This window comes from Gorilla gorilla, chromosome 3 (genome assembly GCF_029281585.2).
Source record: "Gorilla gorilla gorilla isolate KB3781 chromosome 3, NHGRI_mGorGor1-v2.1_pri, whole genome shotgun sequence".
NCBI classification, from domain to species: Eukaryota; Metazoa; Chordata; class Mammalia; order Primates; family Hominidae; genus Gorilla; species Gorilla gorilla.
In genome coordinates, this window is record NC_073227.2 from 179,471,639 (window position 1) to 179,496,882 (window position 25,244).

Here is a 25,244-nt window from a genome sequence, read left to right on the forward strand (position 1 = left end):
AGAAGATTTTTAACTTGATGTCATCTCATTTGTCCATTTTTGCTTTGGTTGCCTGTGATTGTGTCAAGAAATTTTGCTCAGAGCAATGTTCTGAAGATTTTTCCCCAATGTTTCCTTGTAGTAGTTTCATAGGCTGAGGTCTTCAATTTATGTCTTTAATTCATTTTGATTTTACTTTTATAAATGGCAAGAGATGAGCGTCCAGTTTCATTCTTCTGCATATGGATATCCAGTTTTCCCAGCACCATTTATTGAAGACACTGTCTTTTTCTCAGTGTGTGTTCTTGGTGTCTTTGTTGAAAACAAGTTCACTGTAAATGCGTGGATTTGTTTCTGAGTTCTCTATTCTGTTCCATTGGTCTATGTGTGTGTTTTTATGCCAATACCTTGCTGTTTTTGTTACTATACCTCTGTAGTATAATTTGAAGTTAGGACCTGTGATTCCTCCAGTTTTGCTCTTTTTGATTAGAATAGCTTTCCCTATTCTGGATCTTTAGTGATTCTACATAAATTTTAAGATTGTATTTTTCTATTCTATGAAGAATATCATTGGTAATTTGAGAGGGATTGCATTGAATCTGCAGATTGTTTTCGGTAGTATGGACAGTTTAACAATATTGATTCTTTGAATCCATGAACATGGAATAGTTTTCCATTTTTTGTTTGTCCTCTTCAATTTCTTTCATCAGTGTTTCATAGTTTTTATTGTAGAGACCTTTCACTTCTTTGGTTAAGTTAATTCCTAGACATTTAATTTTATTTGTGGCCATGGTAAATGGGATTACATTTTTAATTTCTTTTTCAGATTGTTTGCTTTTGGTGTATAGAAATACTACCAATTTTTTCATGTTGATTTTGTATCCTGCAATTTTACTGAATTTGTTTATCAGTTTTTTGGTGGCCTTTAGGTTTTTCCAGTAAAGCCGTTGAGTCCCAGGCTTTTCTTTACTGGAAGACTTTTTATTACAGCTTCAATCTTGTTACTTGTTATTGGTCTATTCAGGTTTTGGATTTCTTCATGGTTCAATCTTGGTAAGTTGTATGTGTCCAGGAATTTGTCCATTTCTTCTAGATTTTCCGATTTATTGGCATATAGTTGTTCATAGTGGCCATTAATGATCCTTTGAATTTCTGTGGTATCAGTTGTAATGTCTCCAGTTTCATCTCTCATTTTATTTATTTGGCTCTTCTGTCTTTTTTTCTTAGTTTGTCTGGCTAAAGGTTTGTCAATTTTGTTTAGCTTTTTAAAAAAACAACTTTTTGTTTTATTGGTCTTTTGTATTGTCTTTTTCATTTCAATTTGCTCTTGCTTTTCTATTTCTTTAAGATGCATCATTAGCTTATTTATTTGAAGTTTTTTTGATGTAGGCACTTATAGCTATAAATTTACCTCTTAGTACTGCTTTCACTGAATCCCATAGGTTTTAGTATGTTGTGTTTCTATTACCACTTGTTTCAAGAAATTTTTAAAATTTCTTTTTTTAATTTCTTCATTGGCCTACTGATTATTCAAGATCCTATTATTTAATTTCTATGTGTTTGTATAGTTTCCAAAATTCCTATTGATTTTTAGTTTAATTCCATTGAGATTGGAGAAGATGCTTGATATCATTTCAGTGTTTGTGAATGTTTTAAGACTTGTTTTGTGACAACATATGGTCGTCTAACCTTGAGAATGATCTCTGTGCCAAGGAGAAAAATGTGTATTCTGCAGCCATTGGATTAAATGTTCTGTAAATATCTATTAGATCCATTGGTTCTATAGTGCAGATTAAATCCAATGTTTCTTTGTTGACTTTCTGTCATGGAGATCTGTCCAGTGCTGCAGGTAGGATGTTGAAGTCTCCAACTATTATTGTATTGGAGTCTCTGTCTCTCTTTAGCTCTAATAATATTGGCTTTACAGTATGGCAGTTCCTCAAAGAGATAAAAGCAGAACTACCATTCGAACAATCCCTTTACTGGGTATATACCCAGAGGAATATACCATAAAGACACATGCATGCGATGGTTCATTGCAGCACTATTTATAATAGCAAAGACACAGAATCAACCTAAATGCCCAGCATTGACAGATTAGATAAAGAAAACATGGTATATATATACCATGGAATACTATGCAGCCATAAAAAAGAATAACATCATGTCTTTTATGGGAACACATATGGAACTGGAGATTATTATCCTTAGCAAACTAATGCAGGAACAGAAAATCATACACTGCATGTTCTCACTTATAAGTGAGAGTTAAATGATGTGAAATCATGAACACAAAGAAGGGAACAACAGACACTGGACTCTACTTGAGGGGGGAAGGTGGGAGGAGGGAGAGGAGCAGAAAAGATAACTATTGGGTACTGCACTTAATACCTGGGTGATGAAATAATCTGCACAACAAACCTTTGTCACACGAGTTTATCTGTGTAACAAACTTTCACATGTACCCCCAAATCTAAAATAAAGTTAAAGAATAATACTATTTGCTTTGTATATTTATCTGGGTGCTTCACTGTTGGGTGCATATATATTTACAATTATTACGTCCTCTTGCTGAATTGACCCATTTATTATTATACAATGACCTTCTTTGTCTCTTCTTACAGTTTTTGTCTTGAAATCTATTTTGTGTGACGTAAGTGTAGCTACTCTTGCTCTTTTTTAGTTTCCATTGGCATGGAATATATTTTTCCATCCCTTTATTTTCAGTCTATGTATATCTTTATAGATGAAGTATGTTTTCTGTAGGCAACAGAGCCTTGGGTCTTGTTTTTTCATCCATTTAGCCAGTTTATGTCTTTTGATTTGAGAGTTTAGTCCCTTGACACTTAATGTTATTATTGATAAGTAGGGACTTACTCTTGCCATTTTGTTGTTTTCTGGTTGTTTTGAGGTCTTCTCCTCTTTCTTTCCTTCCTTCCTGTCTTCCTTTTAGTGAAGGTGATTTTCTCTGTTGGTGTGCTTTAATTTCTTGATTTTTATGTTTTGTGTATCCATTGTATGTTTTTCAATTTGAGGTTACCACAAGGCTTGCAAATACTGTCTTATAATCCATTATTTTAAACTGATGACAACTTAACACTGATTGCATAAACAAACACAAAAATAAAACTAATAAAAACTCTACATTTTAACTTCATCCCCAGCTCTTTAACATTTTGTTGCTCCTCTTTGTCTTATTGTACTTGAAACACGGTTTTAGTTATTTTTGATTGGTTCATGATTTAGTCTTTCTACTTAAGAGAAGAGTAGGTTACACACCAAAATTACAGTGTTACACTGTTCTGTGTTTTTCGACGTACTTAACTATTACCAGGGAATTTTATACCTTCAGATTATTTCTTCTTGCTGATTAATGTCCTTTTCTTTCAGATTGAAGAATTTCCTTTAGCATTTCTTTTAGGACAGGTCTGGTGTTGATTAAATTCCTCATCTTTTGTTTGTCTGGGAAGGTTTTTATTTCTCCTTCATACTTGAAGGATATTTTCACTGGATATACTATTATAGGGGTAAAAGCTTTTTCCTTCAGTACTTTAAATATGTCATGCCACTCTCTCCTGGCTTGTAAGGTTTCTGCTGAAAAGTTGGCTGCCAGATATTCTGGAGCTCCATTTTATGTTATTTATGTCTTTTCTCTTGCTGCTTTTAGCACAGCTCTAGGCCTTGCCCAAAGTCCTTCGCTTTGTGGTCGTGAGTTACCTAAGGCCCTGGGCCTGACCAGAGGTGCTGTATGGGATCCAGGGATTGAAGTCAAAAACCTTAGCAATTTACTGGATGTTCTACTGTGGCTAAGCTGGTACTCAAACCACAACACAAAGTCCTTTATCCATAACCTTTGGGAGTTTGACTATTAACTGCCTGGAGATAGTCTTCTTTGGGTTAAAACTGATTGGTGTTCTATAATCTTCTTGTACTTGAATGTTGATATGTTTCTCTAGGTTTGGGAAGTTCTCTGATAATATTCCTTTGAATAAACTTTTTATTCCTATCTCTTTCTCTGTCTTCTATTTAAGGCCAGTAACTATTAGATTTGCCCTTTTGAGGCAATTTTCCATATCCTGTAGGTGTGCTTCATTGTTTTTATTCTTTTTACTTTTGTCTCCTCTATGTATTTTCGAACAGCCTATCTTCAAACTCACTAATTCTTTTTTCTGCCAGATCAATTCTGCTATTAAGAGACTGATGCATTCTTCAGCATGTCAATTGCATTTTTGAACTCCATAATTTCTGCTTGATTATTTTTAATTATTTCAATCTCTTCATTAAATTTATTTGATAGAATTCTGAATTCCTTCTCTGTGTTATCTTGAATTTCTTTGAGTTACCTCAACACAACTATTTTGAATTATCTGTCTGAAAGGTCATATATGTCTGTTTTTCCAGGATTGGTTCCTGATGATCTATTTAGTTCATTTGGTGAGGTCATGTTTTCCTGAATGGTGTTGATGCTTGTAGATGTTAGTCAGTGTCTGGGCATTGAAGAGTTAGGTATTTATTGTAGTCTTCACAGTCTGGGCTTGTTTGTACCTGTCCTCCTTGGGAAGGCTTTCCAGGTATTCAAAGGGACTTGGCCCCCATGCCCAATAACGCTCTGGTTTTTGCAGACTTGTAGAGGTACTGCCTTAGTGGTCTTGGATAAGCCCTGGAGGAATTCTCTGATTACCAGGCAGATACTCTTGTTATTTCCCCTTATTTTCTTCCAAACAAATAGAATCTTTCTCTTTGTGCTGAGCCACCTGGTACTGGGGGTATGGTGATGCAATTACCTTTGTGGCCACCACCACTGGAAGTGTGCTAGGTCAGACCTGAAGCCGGCAAAACACTGGGCCTTGCCCAAGGTCCTTCCCTTCATGAGTTACCTGAGGCCCTGGGCCTGACCAGAGATGCTGTATGGGATCCAGGGATTGGAGTCAAAAATCTTAGCAATTTACCGGATGTTCTGTTCTGCTGTGGCTAAGCTGGTACTCAACCACAACACAAAGTCCTTCCTACTCTTCCCTCCGCTTTCCAAAGACAGAGGAGACTCTCCCTGTGGTCACCACCATCATTTGACAGGGGGTTCTGCCAGGCCACTGCCAATGTTCACCTAAAGCCCACGGGCTGTTCTGTCAGCTTGTGGTGAATGCTGCCAGGCCTGCAACTCACCCTTTAGGGAAGTGGGCTCCCCTCTGGCCTAGGGCAGGTCCAGAAATGCTGTCCAAGAGCCTAGGCCTGAACTCAGAAACCCCAAGAGTCTGCTTTTTGTTTTACCCCACTGTGGCCAAGCACTGGTGCCTAAGGTGCAAGACAAAGTTCCCTTTACTTTTCCCTCTGCTTTTCTCAAATAGAAAGAGTCTTTCACCATAGCCACCACACCTGGGAATGTGCTGTGTCACCCCTGAAGCCAGCACATCTCAGAGGTCAAGACCCATGGTGTACTCCCTGGGTGTTGTTGGTTACCTCAGGGCCCAAAGCTTCAGAAGTCAGCAAATAATGAGTACTGACAGGACTGGGTCCTTTTCTTCAAGGCAGTGCATTTCCTTTGGGCCCATCCAGGAATGTCTAAAAATGTCATGGAGGAGCTAGGGCCTGGAATGGGGGCTGCACAACTTTTCCCAGTGCCCTATCCTATTATGGCTCAGCTGGTGTCCAAGATGCAAGACAAAGTCCTCTTTACTCTTGGCTCACCTCTCCTTAAGCAGAAGGAAGGAGTCACTTTTGTTGCTGTGAGCTGCACTACCTGGGGTTGGGGGAGGGATGGTGCAGGCACTTTCTTAGCTGAGCCAGCTGGTGTCTCCCTAGGTCACATGCCACCCTAGTTCACTGGTTCTAAGCCTAGACTAGCACCAGAAGTTGCCTAGGAATTGCTTGTGTCCTAGACTGCCTTTCAAGTTAACTAGGAATACAAAGCACTTTAGCCCCCAGTGGCTATGCTTGCCAAGAAACTCAAGTTCCACTGCTGAGATGGGCAGTTGCCCTCTGGCTATAGCTGGTTCAGATGCTTTCTCTGTGCACGGGTGCTGCCTGAGCCCAGCACAGCTTTATTCCCCACTGTGACAGAGCAGCACTGAGCTCAATGTAAAGTCCCCCAGCCACTGCACTCTCCTTCCCAAAGTGCACAGATTCTCTCTCCATGCCATACAGCTTCTGCCAGGGGATGAGGGACGGGACGGGTGGCGTCAGCAACTCAAGACTGTCTCTCCTGTCCTCCTCAATGCCTCTTTCCACAATATGAAGTTAAAATTGGGTACTGTGATTGCTTGCCTGATTTTTGGTTCTTGTGATGATGCTTTTCTGTGTGCAGATAGTTGTTAAAATTTGCTGGACCTGTGGGAAGGACAAACAGTGTAGGCTTCTATTCAACCATCTTCCTCCACCCCTCAAGGTAAATATATTTTTCTTTCTATTACATTTAGTGCTTTCAGCGTCCTTGCTAAGAAATCTTTGCCCACCCTCAGATCGTGAAGATATTGTAGAAGCTTTTTTTTTTTTTTTATGAAAGAAGCTTTCTCCTATAGACATTTTACAATTTTAGTTTTTATGTTGGGTTCACATTTCATTCAAATTAATTTTGGGTGCAGCATAAGATGAATGTCAAAGTTCCTTTTTTCCTTTATATTTACCAATTCTTATAGGCCTATTTGTTGAAAAGACTTTTCTTTACCCATTGAATTGAATTGAATTGAAATGAATTTGCAGCCTTTTCAGAAATCAGTTGATTGTACATTTATGTCTATTTGTGGAATTTCATTCTGTTCCAGGGATCTATTTGTCTGTTTTCATGTCAGTACCACTCTGTCTTGGTTGCTGTAGCTCTGTAGTAATTCTCGAAATCAAATGATTAGAGTCTCTAACTTTGTTCTTCTCTGGCAAGATTCTTTGAGCTGTTCTAAGTTCTTTTCTTCTGTATAGTGAGAGAAAATTAATGATGCAAGAGAGAAGACAATTGTTCATGATATGTCTGTGAGATTACCCACAATCAAACATCATCTATACTAGATTTGTTATTTTAAAATTGTATATCAATTTGATAGTTGACATTGATATTTCATTACCCTTATAGCATCACTTGATTACCTAGGCATTTTATGGTTTTGTTGTGGTTTTTACATTTCTTTAATATTATTTCAATGTTCTTTGTTCATCATTATAGTGTGCTTTTGTATTGTTACTGGTTTTTCTTCAGATGAGAAAGAGTAGACCACTCCTGGACTCTCTCAAATGGTGCCAAATCCAAACTTGCTGAGCCACAGTGAATAGTACAATACAGCAGGAAAATTGTGCATTTGGAGAGCAGGTGGAGATGCAAGTAGAAACTGACGTGAAAGATCTTATGTTACATGAACAAGAAATTGCAGGTGGAGAGTACTAATGTGAAAGCTGAAGGGATGGCCAAGACTGGAGGCACGAAGACAAGTTAGTGGGCATGGGGGAGAAGAAGACCTTTAAAGGATATCCAAGAGCAAAAACAAAAATCATATCAAAGCCAATATCAGAGGAACAAAAACAAAACTACAAGGGGAATATAGAGGCTGGAATAAGGCAACATAGGTGACTTAAGTCAGAATAAAGAAACAGAGGCACAGAGGCCAATAAAAAAGACTAATATGACTCATATGAATCAAGTTAATTATAACCAAGTCCAGACATGGAGAGAACCTCAGGTCATCGGGATAGAAATAACTCCCACCTCAGGAGATGACTGTAAGCAAAGAACATGCATGTAACAGTTACTCACAACTAAAAACACTCAAAAAAAAGAAACAAAGGCAAGAACATTCATACATCGGTTTCCAGAACAAATTTTGTCAACACAGCTAAACATTATTCCAATCCTTCTTTTTTCTCTGGTCCCATGTAAATTTTTTTACCCTCAGATCCTAAATGGGCAGCATCGCTTATACTAATCAGACATGGAGAACAGGAAAAGTGGAGGTCAAAGATGGTATCAAGATTACCTGCCTGATTGTCTGAGTAAATGATGAAATGATGAGTAAATGATCAAACTGAGTAAATGATGAAACTATCAGCTGATAATTAGAATTCAGAAAAAGTATGTTCCTTTAATACAGGATAAGATGATGCATTGATAAACCTAAGTCAGGAAATAAATGGCAATAAAATCACAAAGAATTAAGGCAAAGAAGAGGACCCAAGAAAAGTGATAAAGATGTGAAATAGTTGTTATAAGAACTGGGAAAAGAAATTGATTAGAATTAAGTAAGAGTACTGCTGAAATGCCAGATGAAGAAGGCATTTATAGATGTGTAACAGAGGTGGTCATATGGTTTTGCAATATTCTGTAGTAGCATTCTGCAGATCAGGCATAACAGGGAAGAAAGTGGGAAAGTAAGCTCCAAGTTAAAATGTAGTGAATTCTCCAATGTTTGTGAAATTTTTAAGTCTTCTCTAATCAATCAAACTTTCAATTCCTTGAGAGTGAGTACCTTGAGATACACAATTTCTAATGCTTCACAGCTCCTAGCTCAGTGCCATGTAGAAAAGAGTGCCTAATACGTAAATATTAATGGATATGATACTGTTATTTGTACCTCTTTAAATGCAGACTATAATAGTGTTGAAAATGTCTAGTGTCAGAGGAAGTTCATTTGTTCATGCCTATCATACGAATTGAAATACTTTTCCTAATTTATTAGCATACGTTGTAGTCAAAATTTTCAACTCCAAACAGAATAAATTTTGTATACCATAAAAAGCACAGGCATAGAAAGAGTCAAAAACTACTCTCTGAACTCCTTCCCAAGTATAGCAATTACCCAACGTCCTGGTAAATATGCCAGTCAAAATGTTTAACAGAGCAGGGATACTTGTTCCTGTAGCCCCAGAATAAGAGATCAACAGAGAGACCCTGAGATTGAACAAAACAAATTCAGAAGAGAGAATCAGAGCTCTTTTATTTCCCCCCTAGGGCATGAGCAGTTGCTTAGTCAGAAGTTTCTCCTGCTGCCCAACCCAGTGGGTGACTGAAGATATGAAGATCATCTTCTAGGTTTTGTGTAGAAGTTCCTAGATATTTCAAGTGTCCATTTTGGAATTACAATTTTTTATAACTTTGCCCCAGAAGTTTATTAAAATTGGCAAGAATTGTCTCTGAAGTGAATTGATAGTAGTGAACAATTCAATAAGGTACTTAAAAAGAGACACAGGCATTTCTTCAGTACTTTGGTTCAAACGAACGACATAACTGGTTAAAGTATTTCAGCTGGTGGTATTTTCCTACCTACTCCAACCCCTCTCCTATTGTTGGTATTCTTCAGCCAAGACTGTAAGGTATGTTTGATTTGTGTAATGAGTAGTTTCAGCAGTTTCTTTTTTTTTTTTAATTTTTTATTATACTTTAAGTTCTAGGGTACATGTGCACAACGTGCAGGTTTGTTATATATGTATTACATGTGCCATGTTGGTGTGCTGCACCAATTAACTTGTCATTTACATTAGGAATATCTTCTAATACTATCCCTCACCCCTCCCCCTACCCCGCAACAGGCCCTTGTGTGTGATGTTCCCCTTCCTGTGTCCAAGTGTTCTCATTATTCAGTTCCTACCTATGAGTGAGAATGTGGTGTTTGGTTTTTTGTCCTTGCAATAGTTTGCTGAGAATGATGGTTTCCAGCTTCATCCATGTCCCTACAAAGGACATGAACTCATCATTTTTTATGGCTGCATAGTATTCCATGGTGTATATGTGCCACATTTTCTTAAACCAGTCTATCATTGATGGACAGTAGGGTTGGTTCCAAGTCTTTGCTATTGTGAATAGTGCTGCAATAAACATACGTGTGCATGTGTCTTCATAGCAGCATGATTTATAATCCTTTGGGTATATACCCAGTAATGGGATGGCTGGGTCAAATGGTATTTCTAGTTCTAGATCCCTGAGGAATCGCCACACTGTCTTCCACAGTGGTTGAACTAGTCTACAGTCCCACCAACAGTGTAAAAGTGTTCCTATTTCTCCACATCCTCTCCAGCACCTGTTGTTTCCTGATTTTTTAATGATTGCCATTCTAACTGGTGTGAGATGGTCTCTCATTGTGGTTTTGATTTGCATTTCTCTGATAGCCAGTGATGGTGAGCATTTTTTCATGTGTCTGTTGGCTGCATAAATGTCTTCTTTTGAGAAGTGTCTGTTCATATCATTCGCCCACTTGTTAATGGAGTTGTTTTTTTCTTATAAATTTGTTTGAGTTCTTTGTAGATTCTGGATATTAGCCCTTTGTCAGATGAGTAGATTGCAAAAATTTTCTCCCATTCTGTAGGTTGCCTGTTCACTCTAAGGATAGTTTCTTTTGCTGTGCAGAAGCTCTTTAGTTTAATTAGATCCCATTTGTCAATTTTGGCTTGTGTTGCCATTGCTTTTGGTGTTTTAGACATGAAGCCCTTGCCCATGCCTATGTCCTGAATGGTAAAGCCTAGGTTTTCTTCTTGGGTTTTTATGGTTTTAGGCCTAACGTTTAAGTCTTTAATCCATCTTCAATTAATTTTTGTATAAGGTGTAAGTAAGGGATCCAGTTTCAGCTTTCTACATATGGCTAGCCAGTTTTCACAGCACCATTTGTTAAATAGGGAATCCTTTCTCCATTGCTTGTTTTTGTCAGGTTTGTCAAAGATCAGATGGTTGTAGATGTGTGGTATTATTTCTGAGGGCTCTGTTCTGTTCCATTGATCTATATCTCTGTTTTGGTACCAGTACCATGCTGTTTTGGTTACTGTAGCCTTGTAGTATAGTTTGAAGTCAGGTAGCGTGATGCCTCCAGCTTTGTTCTTTGGGTTTAGGATTGACTTGGCAATGTGGGCTCTTTTTTGGTTCCATATGAACTTTAAAGTAGTTTTTTCCAATTCTGTGAAGAAAGTCATTGGTGGCTTGATGGGGATGGGATTGAATCTATAAATTACCTTGGGCAGTATGGCCATTTTCACGATATTGATTCTTCCTATCCATGAGCATGGAATGTTCTTCCATTTGTTTGTATCCTCTTTTATTTCCTTGAGCAGTGGTTTGTAGTTCTCCTTGAAGAGGTCATCCCTTGTAAGTTGGATTCCTAGGTATTTTATTCTCTTTGAAGCAATTGTGAATGACAGTTCACTCATGATTTGGCTGTCTGTTTGTCTGTTATTGGTGTATAATAATGCTTGTGATTTTTGCACATTGATTTTGTATCCTGAGACTTTGCTGAGGTTGCTTATTAGCTTAAGGAGATTTTGGGCTGGGATGATGGGGTTTTCTAGATATACAGTCATGTCATCTGCAAACAGGGACAATTTGACTTCCTCTTTTCCTAATTGAATACCCTTTATTTCTTTCTCCTGCCTGATTGCCCTGGCCAGAACTTCCAACACTATGTTGAATAGGAGTGGTGACAGAGGGCATCGAGTGGTGAGAGAGGGCATCCCTGTCTTGTGCTCATTTTCAAAGGGAATGCTTCCAGTTTTTGCCCATTCAGTATGCTATTGGCTGTGGGTTTGTCATAAATAGCTCTTATTATTTTGAGATACGTCCCATCAATACCTAATTTATTGAGAATTTTTAGTATGAAGGGCTGTTGAATTTTGTCAAAGGCCTTTTCTGCATCTATTGAGATCATCATGTGGTTTTTGTCTTTGGTTCTGTTTATATGCTGGATTACATTTATTGATTTGCATATGCTGAACCAGCCTTGCATCCCAGGGATGAAGCCCACTTGATCATGTTGGATAAGCTTTTTGATGTGCTGCTGGATTCGTTTTGCCAGTATTTTATTGAGGATTTTTGCATCGATGTTCATCAGGGATATTGGTCTAAAATTCTCTTTTTTTGTTGTATCTCTGCCAGACTTTGGTATCAGGATGATGCTGGCCTCATAAAATGAGTTAGGCAGAAGTCCCTCTTTTTCTATTGATCAGAATAGTTTCAGAAGGAATGGTACCAGCTCCTCCTTGTACCTCTGGTAGGATTCGGCTGTGAATCCGTCTGGTCCTGGACTTTTTTTTGTTGGTAAGCTATTAATTATTGCCTCAATTTCAGAGTCTGTTATTGGTCTATTCAGAGATTCAGCTTGTTCGTGGTTTAGTCTTGGGGGGGTGTATGTGTTGAGGACTTTATCCATTTCTTCTAGATTTTCTAGTTTATTTGCTTAGAGGTGTTTGTAATATTCTCTGATGGTAGTTTGTATTTCTGTGGTATCAGTGGTGATATCCCCTTTATCATTTTTTATTGCATCTATTTGATTCTTCTGTCTTTTCTTCTTTATTAGTCTTGCTAGTGGTCTATCAATTTTGTTGATCCTTTCAAAAAACCACCTACTGGATTTATTGATTTTTTGAAGGGTTTTTTGTGTCTCTATCTCCTTCAGATCTGCTCTGATCTTAGTTATTTCTTGCCTTATGCTACCTTTTGAATGTGTTTGCTCTTGCTTCTCTAGTTCTTTTAATTGTGATGTTAGGGTGTCAATTTTAGATCTTTCCTGCTTTCTCTTGTGGGCATTTAGTGCTATAAATTTCCCTCTACACACAGCTTTGAATGTGTCCCAGAGATTCTGGTATGTTGTGTCTTTGTTCTCATTGGTTTCAAAGAATATCTTTATTTCTGCCTTCATTTTGTTATGTACCCAGTAGTCATTCAGGAGCAGGTTGTTCAGTTTCCATGTAGTTGAGCAGTTTTGAGTGAGTTTCTTAATCCTGAGTTCTAGTTTGATTGCACTGTGGTCTGAGAGACAGTTTGTTATAATTTCTGTTCTTTTACATTTGCTGAGGAGTGCTTTACTTCCAACTGTGTGGTCAATTTTGGAATAAGTGCAATGTGGTGCTGAGAAGAATGTATATTCTGTTGATTTGGGGTGGAGAGTTCTGTAGATGTCTGTTAGGTCTGCTTGGTGCAGAGTTAAGTTCAATTCCTGGATATCCTTGTTAACTTTCTGTCTCATTCATCTGTCTATGTTGACAGTGGGGTGTTAAAGTCTCCCATTATTATTGTGTGGGAGTCTAAGTCTCTTTGTAGGTCACTCAGGACTTGCTTTATGAATCTGGGTGCTCCTGTATTGCGTGTATATATATTTAGTATAGTTAGCTCTTCTCGTTGAATTGATCCCTTGACCATTATGTAATGGCCTTCTTTGTCTCTTTTGATCTTTGTTGCTTTAAAGTTTGTTTTATCAGAGACTAGGATTGCAACCCCTGCCTTTTTTTGTTTTCCATTTGCTTGGTAGATCTTCCTGCATCCTTTTATTTTGAGCCTATGTGTGTCTCTGCATGTGAGATGGGTTTTTTGAATACAGCACACTGATGGGTCTTGACTCTTTATCCAATTTGCCAGTCTGTGTCTTTTAATTGGAGCATTTAGCCCATTTACATTTAAGGTTAATATTGTTATGTGTGAATTTGATCCTGTCATTATGATGTTAGCTGGTTATTTTGCTCATTAGTTGATGCAGTTTCTTCCTAGCATTGATGGTCTTTACAATTTGGCATGTTTTTGCAGTGGCTGCTACTGGTTGTTCCTTTCCATGTTTAGTGCTTCCTTCCTTCAGGAGCTCTTTTAGGGCAGGCCTGGTGGTGACAAAATCTCTCAGCATTTGCTTGTCTGTAAAGTATTTTATTTCTCCTTCACTTGTGAAGCTTAGTTTGGCTGGATATGAAATTCTGGGTTGAAAATTCTTTTCTTTAAGAATGTTGAACATTGGGCCGGGTGTGGTGGCTCACGCCTGTAATCCCAGCACTTTGGGAGGCCGAGGCGGGCGGATCACGAGGTCAGGAGATCGAGACCATCTTGGCTAACACGGTGAAACCCCATCTCTACTAAAAATACAAAAAGTTAGCTGAGCGCGGTGGCAGGCGCCTGTAATCCCAGCTACTCAGGAGGCTGAGGCAGGAGAATGGTGTGAACCCGGGAGGCGGAGCTTGCAGTGAGCCGAGACAGCGACGCTGCAGTCCGGCCTGGGCGAAAGAGTGAGACTCCGACTCAAAAAAAACAAACAAACAAACAAAAAAGGATGTTGAATATTGGCCCCCACTCTCTTCTAGCTTGTAGAGTTTCTGCCAAGAGATCAGCTGTTAGTCTGATGGGCTTCCCTTTGTGGGTAACCCGACCTTTCTCTCTGGCTGCCGTTAACGTTTTTTCCTTCATTTCAGCTTTGGTGAATCTGACAATTATGTGTCTTGGAATTGCTCTTCTCGAGGAGTATCTTTGTGGCGTTCTCTGAATTTCCTGAATTTGAATGTTGGCCTGCCTTGCTAGGTTGGGGAAGTTCTCCTGGGTAATATCCTGCAGAGTGTTTTCCAACTTGGTTCCATTCTCCCTGTCACTTTCAGGTACACCAGTCAACGTAGATTTGGTCTTTTCACATAGTCCCATATTTCTTGGAGGCTTTGTTCGTTTCTTTTTATTCCTTTTTCTCTAAGCTTCTCTTCTCGCTTCATTTTATTCATTTGATCTTCCATCACTGACACCCTTTCTTCCAGTTGATCGAATTGTCTACTGAAGCTTGTGCATTCGTCACGTAGTTCTCGTGCCATGGTTTTCAGCTCCATCAGATCATTTAAGGACTTCTCTACATTGGTTATTCTAGTTAGCCATTCGTCTAATCTTTTATCAAGGTTTTTAACTTCTTTGTGATGGGTTCGAACTTCCTCTTTTAGCTCAGAGAAGTTTGGTCGTCTGAAGCCTTCTTCTCTCAGCTCATCAAAGTCATTCTCCGTCCAGCTGTGTTCTGTTGCTGGTGAGGAGTTGCGTTCCTTTGGAGGAGGAGAGGCGCTGTGATTTTTAGAATTTTCAAATGACTGTTTAGATATTGCTAAAGTTGCATGGCAGTTTATTTTTACTTTTATTAAAAGTTTTAGGAGGTTGACCTCAGTCCTTTTCATGTCACAATGGGACAACTTTTCTAAATGAAGACATTGAAAGAATACAGAGATTTTTCTATTTTATGTATGTGGAGGTTTAAGGTGTTGCAGCTTCCCAGTGGCCTGATAGTATTTAGATAGCTATGTGTGTCTCTGTTTATGCTGATATTTAAGAATGCTCTTCAGATATGAAATTTTCTTTTTGTTTTTGCTATTTGGCTCATAAATTAGATATTTCATGTGGAGTAGATAAGTACAATAGTGACAAGTGCATAGAATAATAAAGAAGACTTTGATCTTAAATCTAAGAAACTTGGCTAATTCTGGAGATAGCCATATAAAAACTTTAAAAGAGGTACAGGTATGGTGGCACATGCCTATAATTTCAGCATTTTGGGAGGTTGAGGCAGGAGCATCACTTGAAGCCAGGAGTATCACTTGAAGCCAGGAGTTTGAGACCAGCCTGGGCAACTAGCAAGAATCTATCTCTAAAGAAAACACACACACGTGCATTTTATATGTATGACATATAGAAAGAAAGTAAATGTGGGATCAACCAAAGTCCTGATTTCTGCAACATTCATTTACAAAGAAATAATGTTCAGTACATCCCAACACAAGATTATTGGTTTTCTTTCTTTTTAAAAAATTATATATAGATTAAATATAAAATTATATTTTTTAAAAAAACTTTAAAACAGAAGTATGGGTAGGTGATTTAAGGTGACCTTATGTCAGATAGCCATAGGTTAAGTATCTTCAAAGAACTTGGATATTATTTCAGAAGAAAAAAAATTTTAACTTGAATACATAAATATTACAGAGAAAACACCAATACCTTCCTGTGCAGTCCTGTTGGAATTTGGACATGCCATGAGGTGTTGAAGCCTTGTTTCACTGAGTTGGAGAGACTGGATGTAAATGGCACAGTGTGACTTTGCTCCATCCTGCCTTGATTTTCCTACTCCACCATCATCAACAAAGTTGTTATTGAATTTTGAGAAGCATTCTGAAAACTTTTCATGGACATAAAATTGTTATGATGTAAATTATCAACAACACAACTCTTCAGATGACTTTGATTCTGGTGTTGGATGTCTTAATGGTGGTAACTTTGTATGCAAAGAAAAAAATGGATGGCATACACATGGAAGAAATGGTACTGAACACATAAATCATCGAGGCGGATACCATGGTAGAAGTTCCTGTTCTTATAGCAGTATTTTCCATTCTGGGAAAAGACAGGTCTCCATCAAAACAACATCCCTGACAATGAAACGAGGAGGAAAGAAGACAGGAGCGATTGCAAGCCGTTTGAGGCTGAGGATTTTCTATCTTTAAATCTTCAACATGAGGGAGAACCAAATCAGAACAGATCTTTAGCTGCAGGTGTGTGGGAATACCTCCGAATCCTAAATCTAGAGCTCCAAGGTATTAATCAAGGTACTGAGGGCCAATATATTGAACTCTGGTCATTAAGCTATGTAATACAAAATAATAGACTCACAGCCAGCTGGATTGCCAGTAGTAGGATATCTTCAGTAACAGCCAGGTAAGAACGGAAGTCATTCAAGTGTTTACAAAGATTTAGTCTGTAAATCTGCTGCTCTACCTACAAAACCTATGCAATGGAAAAGCCCAACTAAAGAGAATAAACTTGGGACTTCTTTTCCTCATGAGTCTACATATGGTATTGGCAACTTTAATGCTTTTAAATCAACTGCCAAGAATTTTAGTCCATCAACAAATTCAGTGAAAGAGGGTCATCACTCAAACTCCTCTTTGCCTGTTGACAAACTTAATCAGCAGCCTTGTCTAACCAAACTGACACAGTGGTAAGAAGAGTGCATTTTTGAAAGCACTGAAAAGAGACAGAGTAGAAAAAGAACATAAAAATGAAAGGCATTACTGGCTCACAGACAGATGATGTCTCATTTAATTTACATAACAGCAATAGTACTCACTGATATGAACCAAAACTTTGAGGAAAATAAAATTCCACAGGAGGATGACAGTGCCCCACTTTGTGCACTCCCGCAACCCCCAGAATAAACAAAAAGTGGACTGTAGCATGCTGGCTAAAACTGGAGCAAAGAGCACTAAAACATTAATTTCCTGATCTCAACTGTAGTATTGGTCATCTTTTAAAACATGAATTGTTCTTTAGTCATTTGTAGTGCAGTAAATGTTATAGGAAAGACTTGGCCACATTTTCTTCCAAATTTTAAGAGGTGATTTTCAAGAGCCTTCTTTGGGTAGGTTGTCAGACCCAGATTTTCAGAGTAGATGGAGAAGAGTCTTGTGGGAAAACTTATTTTGACAAAATTATTACACATGCAGAAAAACCTGATTACACTGACTAGATCTGTTCATAACACAAAAAATAAACTGGATTTTAGGGGGGAAAAAAGAAGAGAGAGGCACAGATTAGTACACCGAGGGAAAAAAAAAAGAGAGTGGAAAGCATCTCTGACACCTGTTTATTATGATGTGGTCTCTAAGCAAAGAGAGAGGATAAAAAAGATGGATTTTAGGCCCTTAAAATTGGGGATTTTGAGGGGGATTGTAACCACAAACCACAAGACTCAAAGCCAATCCAGCTGAAGGACAGAGTGTCAAATTCATGAACCAAAACAAGAATAAGCTCTATCCTTCTAATTTAAACTACACATCAATTATTCTTATTTAAAATACATTTCAATTTGGAATTATTCACACTGACATATCATGTGATACATGGATATAAAAGATGCACTAAAAAAGTTCATAAAGAGAACACACTAAAATCTGACTTCAGAGATAAGCCAGACGTCCAACTCTGGAAATGGTATTTCAGTATCAGTTACCTGTCTGCACCCCTGAACCATCAGAAGTACTTGTTTGAGGTAACATCGTATACAGCTATTGGGTTTCACAGACCATCTGTTCTTAGTCATAGTAACTACAGAAATGAGACATAATGACAAGGAAAGTTCTGGAAGTCATTTTGACTTTACAAGGCTCCGTATAACCTCCATTCCACCCCATCCAGGGCCTCTTACACAAGCTATCTTAATGGAAGTGGAAGGAAGTGAAGATACATGAGATCAGTGCAGAAAACAGAGGTGGCAAAAGGTTACCTCTATTTTGGATCAAGTTATTACAGAAGTTTTAATGTATTATGAAGTCATTTTTAATAAAATGTGCTACAGGAATACAAGAAACTATGCTGTTATGGTTTTTAAATGCCATGATATTTATAAGCAACATGTGAGGAAATTTTTATAAAGAATTGGCTATGTTCTAAGGCAGTTATAAAATACAGAAGTTGGTACCAATCAACTCTCTAAGGTGGTTGTTAACAGTTTCTCTTCCTCCTTCTCCTCCTTCTAATGCACTGCATAATCTTTTTCTTTGGCAGACAGTAGCAACTACTTCTGCAGTTATTTTCCTTTTTTTTTAAGTTTTTTTCTTTTATTATTATACTTTAAGTTTTAGGGTACATGTGCACATTGTGCAGATTAGTTACATATGTATACATGTGCCATGCTGGTGTGCTGCACCCACTAACTCGTCATCTAGCATTAGGTATATCTCCCAATGCTATCCCTCCCCCCTCCCCCGACCCCACAACAGTCCCCAGAGTGTGATGTTCCCCTTCCTGTGTCCATGTGATCTCACTGTTCAGTTCCCACCTATGAGTGAGAATATGTGGTGTTTGTTTTTTTGTTCTTGTGATAGTTTACTGAGAATGATGATTTCCAATTTCATCCATGTCCCTACAAAGGACATGAACTCATCATTTCTTATGGCTGCATAGTATTCCATGGTGTATATGTGCCACATTTTCTTAATCCAGTCTATCATTTTTGGACATTTCGGTTTGTTCCAAGTCTTTGCTATTGTGAATAATGCCGCAATAAACATACGTGTGCATGTGTCTTTATAGCAGCATGATTTATAATCCTTTGGGTATATACCCAGTAATGGGATGGCTGGGTCAAATGGTATTTCTAGTTCTAGATCCCTGAGGAATCGCCACACTGACTTCCACAATGGTTGAACTAGTTTACAGTCCCACCAACAGTGTAAAAGTGTTCCTATTTCTCCACATCCTCTCCAGCACCTGTTGTTTTCTGACTTTTTAATGATTGCCATTCTAACTGGTGTGAGATGGTATCTCATTGTAGTTTTGATTTGCATTTCTCTGATGGCCAGTGATGATGAGCATTTTTTCGGCTGCATAAATGTCTTCTTTTGAGAAGTGTCTGTTCATGTCCTTCGCCCACTTTTTGATGGGGTTGTTTCTTTTTTTCTTGTAAATTTGTTTGAGTTCATTGTAGATTCTGGATATTAGCCCTTTGTCAGATGAGTAAGTTGTGAAAATTTTCTCCCATTTTGTAGGTTGCCTGTTCACTGTGATCATGGTTTCTCTTGCTGTGCAGAAGCTCTTTAGTTTAATTAGATCCCATTTGTCAATTTTGTCTTTTGTTGCCATTGCTTTTGGTGTTTTAGACATGAAGTCCTTGCCCATGCCTATGTCCTGAATGGTAATGCCTAGGTTTTCTTCTAGGGTTTTTCTGGTTTTAGGTCTAACGTTTAAGTCTTTAATCCATCTTGAATTGATTTTTGTATAAGGTGTAAGGAAGGGATCCAGTTTCAGCTTTCTACATATGGCTAGCCAGTTTTGCCAGCAGCATTTATTAAATAGGGAATCCTTTCCCCATTGCTTGTTTTTCTCAGGTTTGTCAAAGATCAGATAGTTGTAGATATGCGGCATTATTTCTGAGGGCTCTGTTCTGTTCCATTGATCTATATCTCTGTTTTGGTACCAGTACCATGCTGTTTTGGTTACTGTAGCCTTGTAGTATAGTTTGAAGTCAGGTAGCATGATGCCTCCAGCTTTGTTCTTTTGGCTTAGGATTGACTTGGCGATGTGGGCTCTTTTTTGGTTCCATATGAACTTTAAAGTAGTTTTTTCCAATTCTGTGAAAAAAAGGCATTTGTAGCTTGATGGGGATGGCACTGAATCTGTAAATTACCTTGGGCAGTATGGCCATTTTCACGATATTGATTCTTCCTACCCATGAGCATGGAATGTTCTTCCATTTGTTTGTATCCTCTTTTATTTCCTTGAGCAGTGGTTTGTAGTTCTCCTTGAAGAAGTCCTTCACATCCCTTGTAAGTTGGATTCCTAGGTATTTTATTCTCTTTGAAGCAATTGTGAATGGGAGTTCACTCATGATTTGGCTCTCTCTTTGTCTGTTGTTGGTGTATAATAATGCTTGTGATTTTTGTGCATTGATTTTGTATCCTGAGACTTTGCTGAAGTTGCTTATCAGCTTAAGGAGATTTTGGGCTGAGACAATGGGGTTTTCTAGATATACAATCATGTCGTCTGCAAACAGGGACAATTTGACTTCCTCTTTTCCTAACTGAATACCCTTTATTTCCTTCTCCTGCCTGATTGCCCTGGCCAGAACTTCCAACACTATGTTGAATAGGAGCAGTGAGAGAGGGTATCCCTGTCCTGTGCCAGTTTTCAAAGGGAATGCTTCCAGTTTTTGCCCATTCAGTATGATATTGGCTGTGGGTTTGTCATAGATAGCTCTTATTATTTTGAAATACGTCCCATCAATACCTAATTTATTGAGAGTTTTTAGCATGAAGGGCTGTTGAATTTTGTCAAAGGACTTTTCTGCATCTATTGAGATAATCATGTGGTTTTTGTCTTTGGCTCTGTTTATATGCTGGATTACATTTATCGATTTGCATATATTGAACCAGCCTTGCATCCCCGGGATGAAGCCCACTTGATCATGGTGGATAAGCTTTTTGATGTGCTGCTGGATTCGTTTTGCCAGTATTTTATTGAGGATTTTTGCATCAATGTTCATCAAGGATATTGGTCTAAAATTCTCTTTTTTCGTTGTGTCTTTGCCCGGCTTTGGTATCAGAATGATGCTGGCCTCATAAAATGAGTTAGGGAGGATTCCCTCTTTTTCTATTGATTGGAATAGTTTCAGAAGGAATGGTACCAGTTCCTCCTTGTACCTCTGGTAGAATTTGGCTGTGAATCCATCTGGTCCTGGACTCTTTTTGGTTGGTAAGCTGTTGATTATTGCCACAATTTCAGATCCAGTTGTTGGTCTATTCAGAGATTCAACTTCTTCCTGGTTTAGTCTACAGAACTCTCCACCCCAAATCAACAGAATATACATTTTTTTCAGCACCACACCACACCTATTCCAAAATTGACCACATAGTTGGAAGTAAAGCTCTCCTCAGCAAATGTAAAGAACAGAAATTGTAACAAACTATCTCTCAGATCACAGTGCAATCAAACTAGAACTCAGGATTAAGAGTCTCACTCAAAACCGCTCAACTACATGGAAACTGAACAACCTGCTTCTGAATGACTACTGGGTACATAACAAAATGAAGGCAGAAATAAAGATGTTCTTTGAAACCAACGAGAACAAAGACATAACATACCAGAATCTCTGGGATGCATTCAAAGCAGTGTGTAGAGGGAAATTTATAGCACTAAATGCCCACAAGAGAAAGCAGGAAAGATCCAAAATTGATACCCTAACATCACAATTAAAAGAACTAGAAAAGCAAGAGCAAACACATTCAAAAGCTAGCATAAGGCAAGAAATAACTAAAATCAGAGCAGAACTGAAATAGAGACACAAAAAACCCTTCAAAAAATTAATGAATCCAGGAGCTGGTTTTTTGAAAGGATCAACAAAATAGATAGACTGCTAGCAAGACTAATAAAGAAAAAAAGAGAAGAATCGAACAGATGCAATAAAAAATGATAAAGGGGATATCACCACGGATCCCACAGAAATACAAACTACCATCAGAGAATATTACAAACACCTCTAAGCAAATAAACTAGAAAATCTAGAAGAAATGGATAAATTCCTCGACACATACACTGCACTTATTTTCAATTCTGACGTTGCTTCAAAATCACCTGCAGAACTTTTTTAAAATATTGATGCTAGACCTTCACCTCTCAGATATTCTGACTTTGTGAAATCACGCAGAGCCCCAGGATTTTTATACATTTTCCATAGGAGATTCTGAGACAGTGGTAGGGACAAGAACCCCTGTCTTAATTTCACCCAGAACAGTCTATAACTTCTGTATAAATTAAAAGCAACATGGATCCATGGATCCAATTGGTTAATGTGGATATCACTTTGGTTTCAGGAATGAATCCAAATGAGAGATATAACAGTGTTATATAACAATAGTAGTGACACTATTTGAGAATTGGTGGGTTTGCATAAACACAGCCCCTCACACATCTCTTCAGGCTTGGTTAATGATGAAGTCTCTATGAAAAGACTTGATAGCACACTTTGGATCCACTGAGCCAGCATAAATTGATATTCAGCTTTCTCAAAGTTGTTGACAGAAGTAGCAGACTCTAAATATTTAAGGAATTTACTGACTGAGGAGGGCATAGAACAGTTCAGCCCTCCTCTCTCCGAATAATGATTTTTGAGGAGTTTATTCTTGTCTGTCTTTCTGAGAACAATGTGAATTTTTCCCTCAGAACTAGTGTGTTTTCTTTTCAGAGATGAAAAAAATATGTAATCTTTTTCTTGTGCCCTTTTTTCTTTGAAAACCAGGAAACCTAGAACCAAATCTGTTGCTCAACTTTAGTAACTGTGTAGAACACCATGACCTGCATATTTTAAACTCGTTTTTCCCCATCTTGCATTATTGTATGTCCTCCCTCATTCAGATTTCAATTATAGTTTTTCCATTTTATTACATGAATTAATGTAATCTTTTATCAAGTCCACTCAATATGAAAAGTGTTTGATGATATTGGAATCAATTGGAATCATTTCCAAATTGCATAATTAGAAAAATGTTTTCTTTTAATTGTCAGCCAAAGAAAAATTAAAAAGTTATCCTGATGAGGTTTTCTGAGCTTCTAAAGGAACTTAGAGATAAATTTTGTATCAGAAGGTGTCAGCATCGCTTCCAGAGCTAATCTTCATCACAGTTCACTCTAAACTTCAAATTTCTCCAACCTGGGAACTAGTAGTGATCATCTTACTTGGTTACATGCAGGAAGACTAGAAGGTGAGATAACAATCACCAAGGTACACACAGGACACAGCACCTAGATGATATTTGTAATCATTGAAACACTTATTTATGCTGTCTTTCCTATTTCATTTCCTAGGGTAGCAGTTCATATTTTTATCAGAGAATGAAATATTTAGACATGTCATTGGCTAGTGTATTTTCTGAGTGAGTATGCTTATATAAAAGTCAATTCAACTTTCTCTAGAAATTTTTTCAAATTCTGTTCAGACCCTTTTAAGTATTCAATACTCATGACAAAGCAAGGTTTTTCATTATACTTACAAGAAAAATTGGTCTCAAAGCTTTTGAAAGAGAAATTACACTGGAGCCGTAGAAGATGCTTTTATTTTTTATTACATTGTGCTGCTGTTGCCAAAAAACTGATTTTAAAAGGCCAATGACTTATTTCTATCCATTATTACTATAATACAGAAAATGTACACATTAGAGAATTAGATAACCCCTCCAGAAGCTATGACAATTTCATCACTGCCAATCCAAAACAATATTTTGCAAGGTCAGATCTTCTAGATAAGAAGAATTAAAAAACCTAATCTATCATCTTGAAGCTTCATCTTAGCTAGAGGTAGTATGGTAGATGTAGTGTTTGGCTTCTGCCTCCTGCCTTATCGTCAGGTACCTTCTATTTAATGAGGATTATTATTGAAGCTGATGTTTTTTGATTCCCAATCATGTCCCATCTCTAGACCAGTGGCTGCACTATTAAGATCACATGATGAACTCTTAAAACTCCTGATGCCAAAGCCAAACCCAGATCAATTGAATCAGGATATCTGGAGGAAAGACCTGTATATGCACCAATTGTAAGTTCCTCCAGTGTTTCCATTAAGCAAACAAGTTTGAAATCCAACTTCACACTTAATTAAATAATTTTAAGGTATATGTAATTAGAATCAAGAATCTCATTACACAAGTAAAATAATCCAATCAATAAATGATGTAACTTAAAGCTCTCTCGGCAATAAGTGTCGCCTTGTTTTCTACTATCTCCTCATTCTGAAATTAACAACAGAATCTGAATTAGAGTTTTATTGGTAAACTGAGACAAGTTCTATAAAACCCTTTATTATCAATTTTATTCAGGATAATTTTTGAGAAATTTTGTATTCTTAGTTTAAATTGAGAGAGGGGTCTCAGAGTCAATTACTTTAAAATTAAAAAGATAACAAATTCAATGTCAAAACAATTTGCTTGTAAAATATATAGGGAGAGGGCTTTTAAAAGCACAATTTCTTTAGAATAAAATGCAATGAACAAGTTCAAATTCTTCTTGAAAAAAATAACTTGAAAGAAGCAGCAATTCTATTTTGTTCCAAAAAATTGGTATTTGAGGGAGAAGAAAAGGCAATGAATATCAAACCTCATTTTTCTGTCATGAATCAGCTTCAAACAAAAAATAGATAGGGTTTGCCATCTTCTTGTCGGATTTTTCCAAAATCTGATTTATTGAGGAATTGATCTGGAATACAGGCAGTGTTACAAGTATATATACAAAATATCCAAAGAGCCATGGACTATAAACAAACTCTTATTTATACTGTATATCAACCTTATTCACATTTTCAAAGGAAAAAGTTGAGATACAAAGACATTGCATGACTCATCGAAGGGCATCAAGTAAATTCAATCAGCAGGAGAAGGAGAAGTAAAGTCTAAATTTACTCATTTTTATGTCAGTATCCCTGAATCCCAGTAGTTTGCACAATAGCCTCTTTTTCCATGAATGCATCCCAGTTTATACAAATTATAGTTCAAGACCCTTGCCAGAGTTTCAAATATCTCTTAAAAGAAGAAAACACTTATACCTCTTTTAAAGCTCTGTTCTTTGAGATTTCTGAAACTAATGGTGGGATTTAGTCTTTTGACATCGGTCAATGGAAGCATTCATCCCTGATAGGGAAGGAGACTACCATGTCCAATAAACTGAATAAACTTTCCAAGAACGATTCATGTTTGTGGAAAGATCCACATGTAGTGTTCCAAAGTCTGCCTTTCTGAGCTATCTTCTGTGCCTGTCATCAGACCAGCTGCATAAACCAGCACCTAGCCTTTCCAAGAATTTCCAGTTTTGCTTCCATGAATCATGTTACTGACCTTAGCAAGTGCTTAGAAACTCTTATCTTGCCATAGAAATTGGAGTTTTCTGTCACAGCAAGGGCTATGACTGCTGAGCAGGAATGGGTCGTATTGGAAAAATGGATTGCTTATTTTCATAAGAATACTAGCCTCAAACTCGAATGTCTAAAATCATTTCATAATTTCCTCTTTATTTACAGCAGAGTGCATTTTAAGATTATTGAAAAGCAAAACCC

The 25,244-nt window shown here is 37.6% G+C and overlaps 1 pseudogene; it reads left to right on the forward strand.

Moving 5' to 3' along the window:
* The first annotated feature begins 15,735 nt into the window (after positions 1–15,735).
* Positions 15,736–16,866, forward strand: LOC101124824 (vasculin-like; annotated as a pseudogene).
* The last annotated feature ends 8,378 nt before the right edge of the window (positions 16,867–25,244 follow it).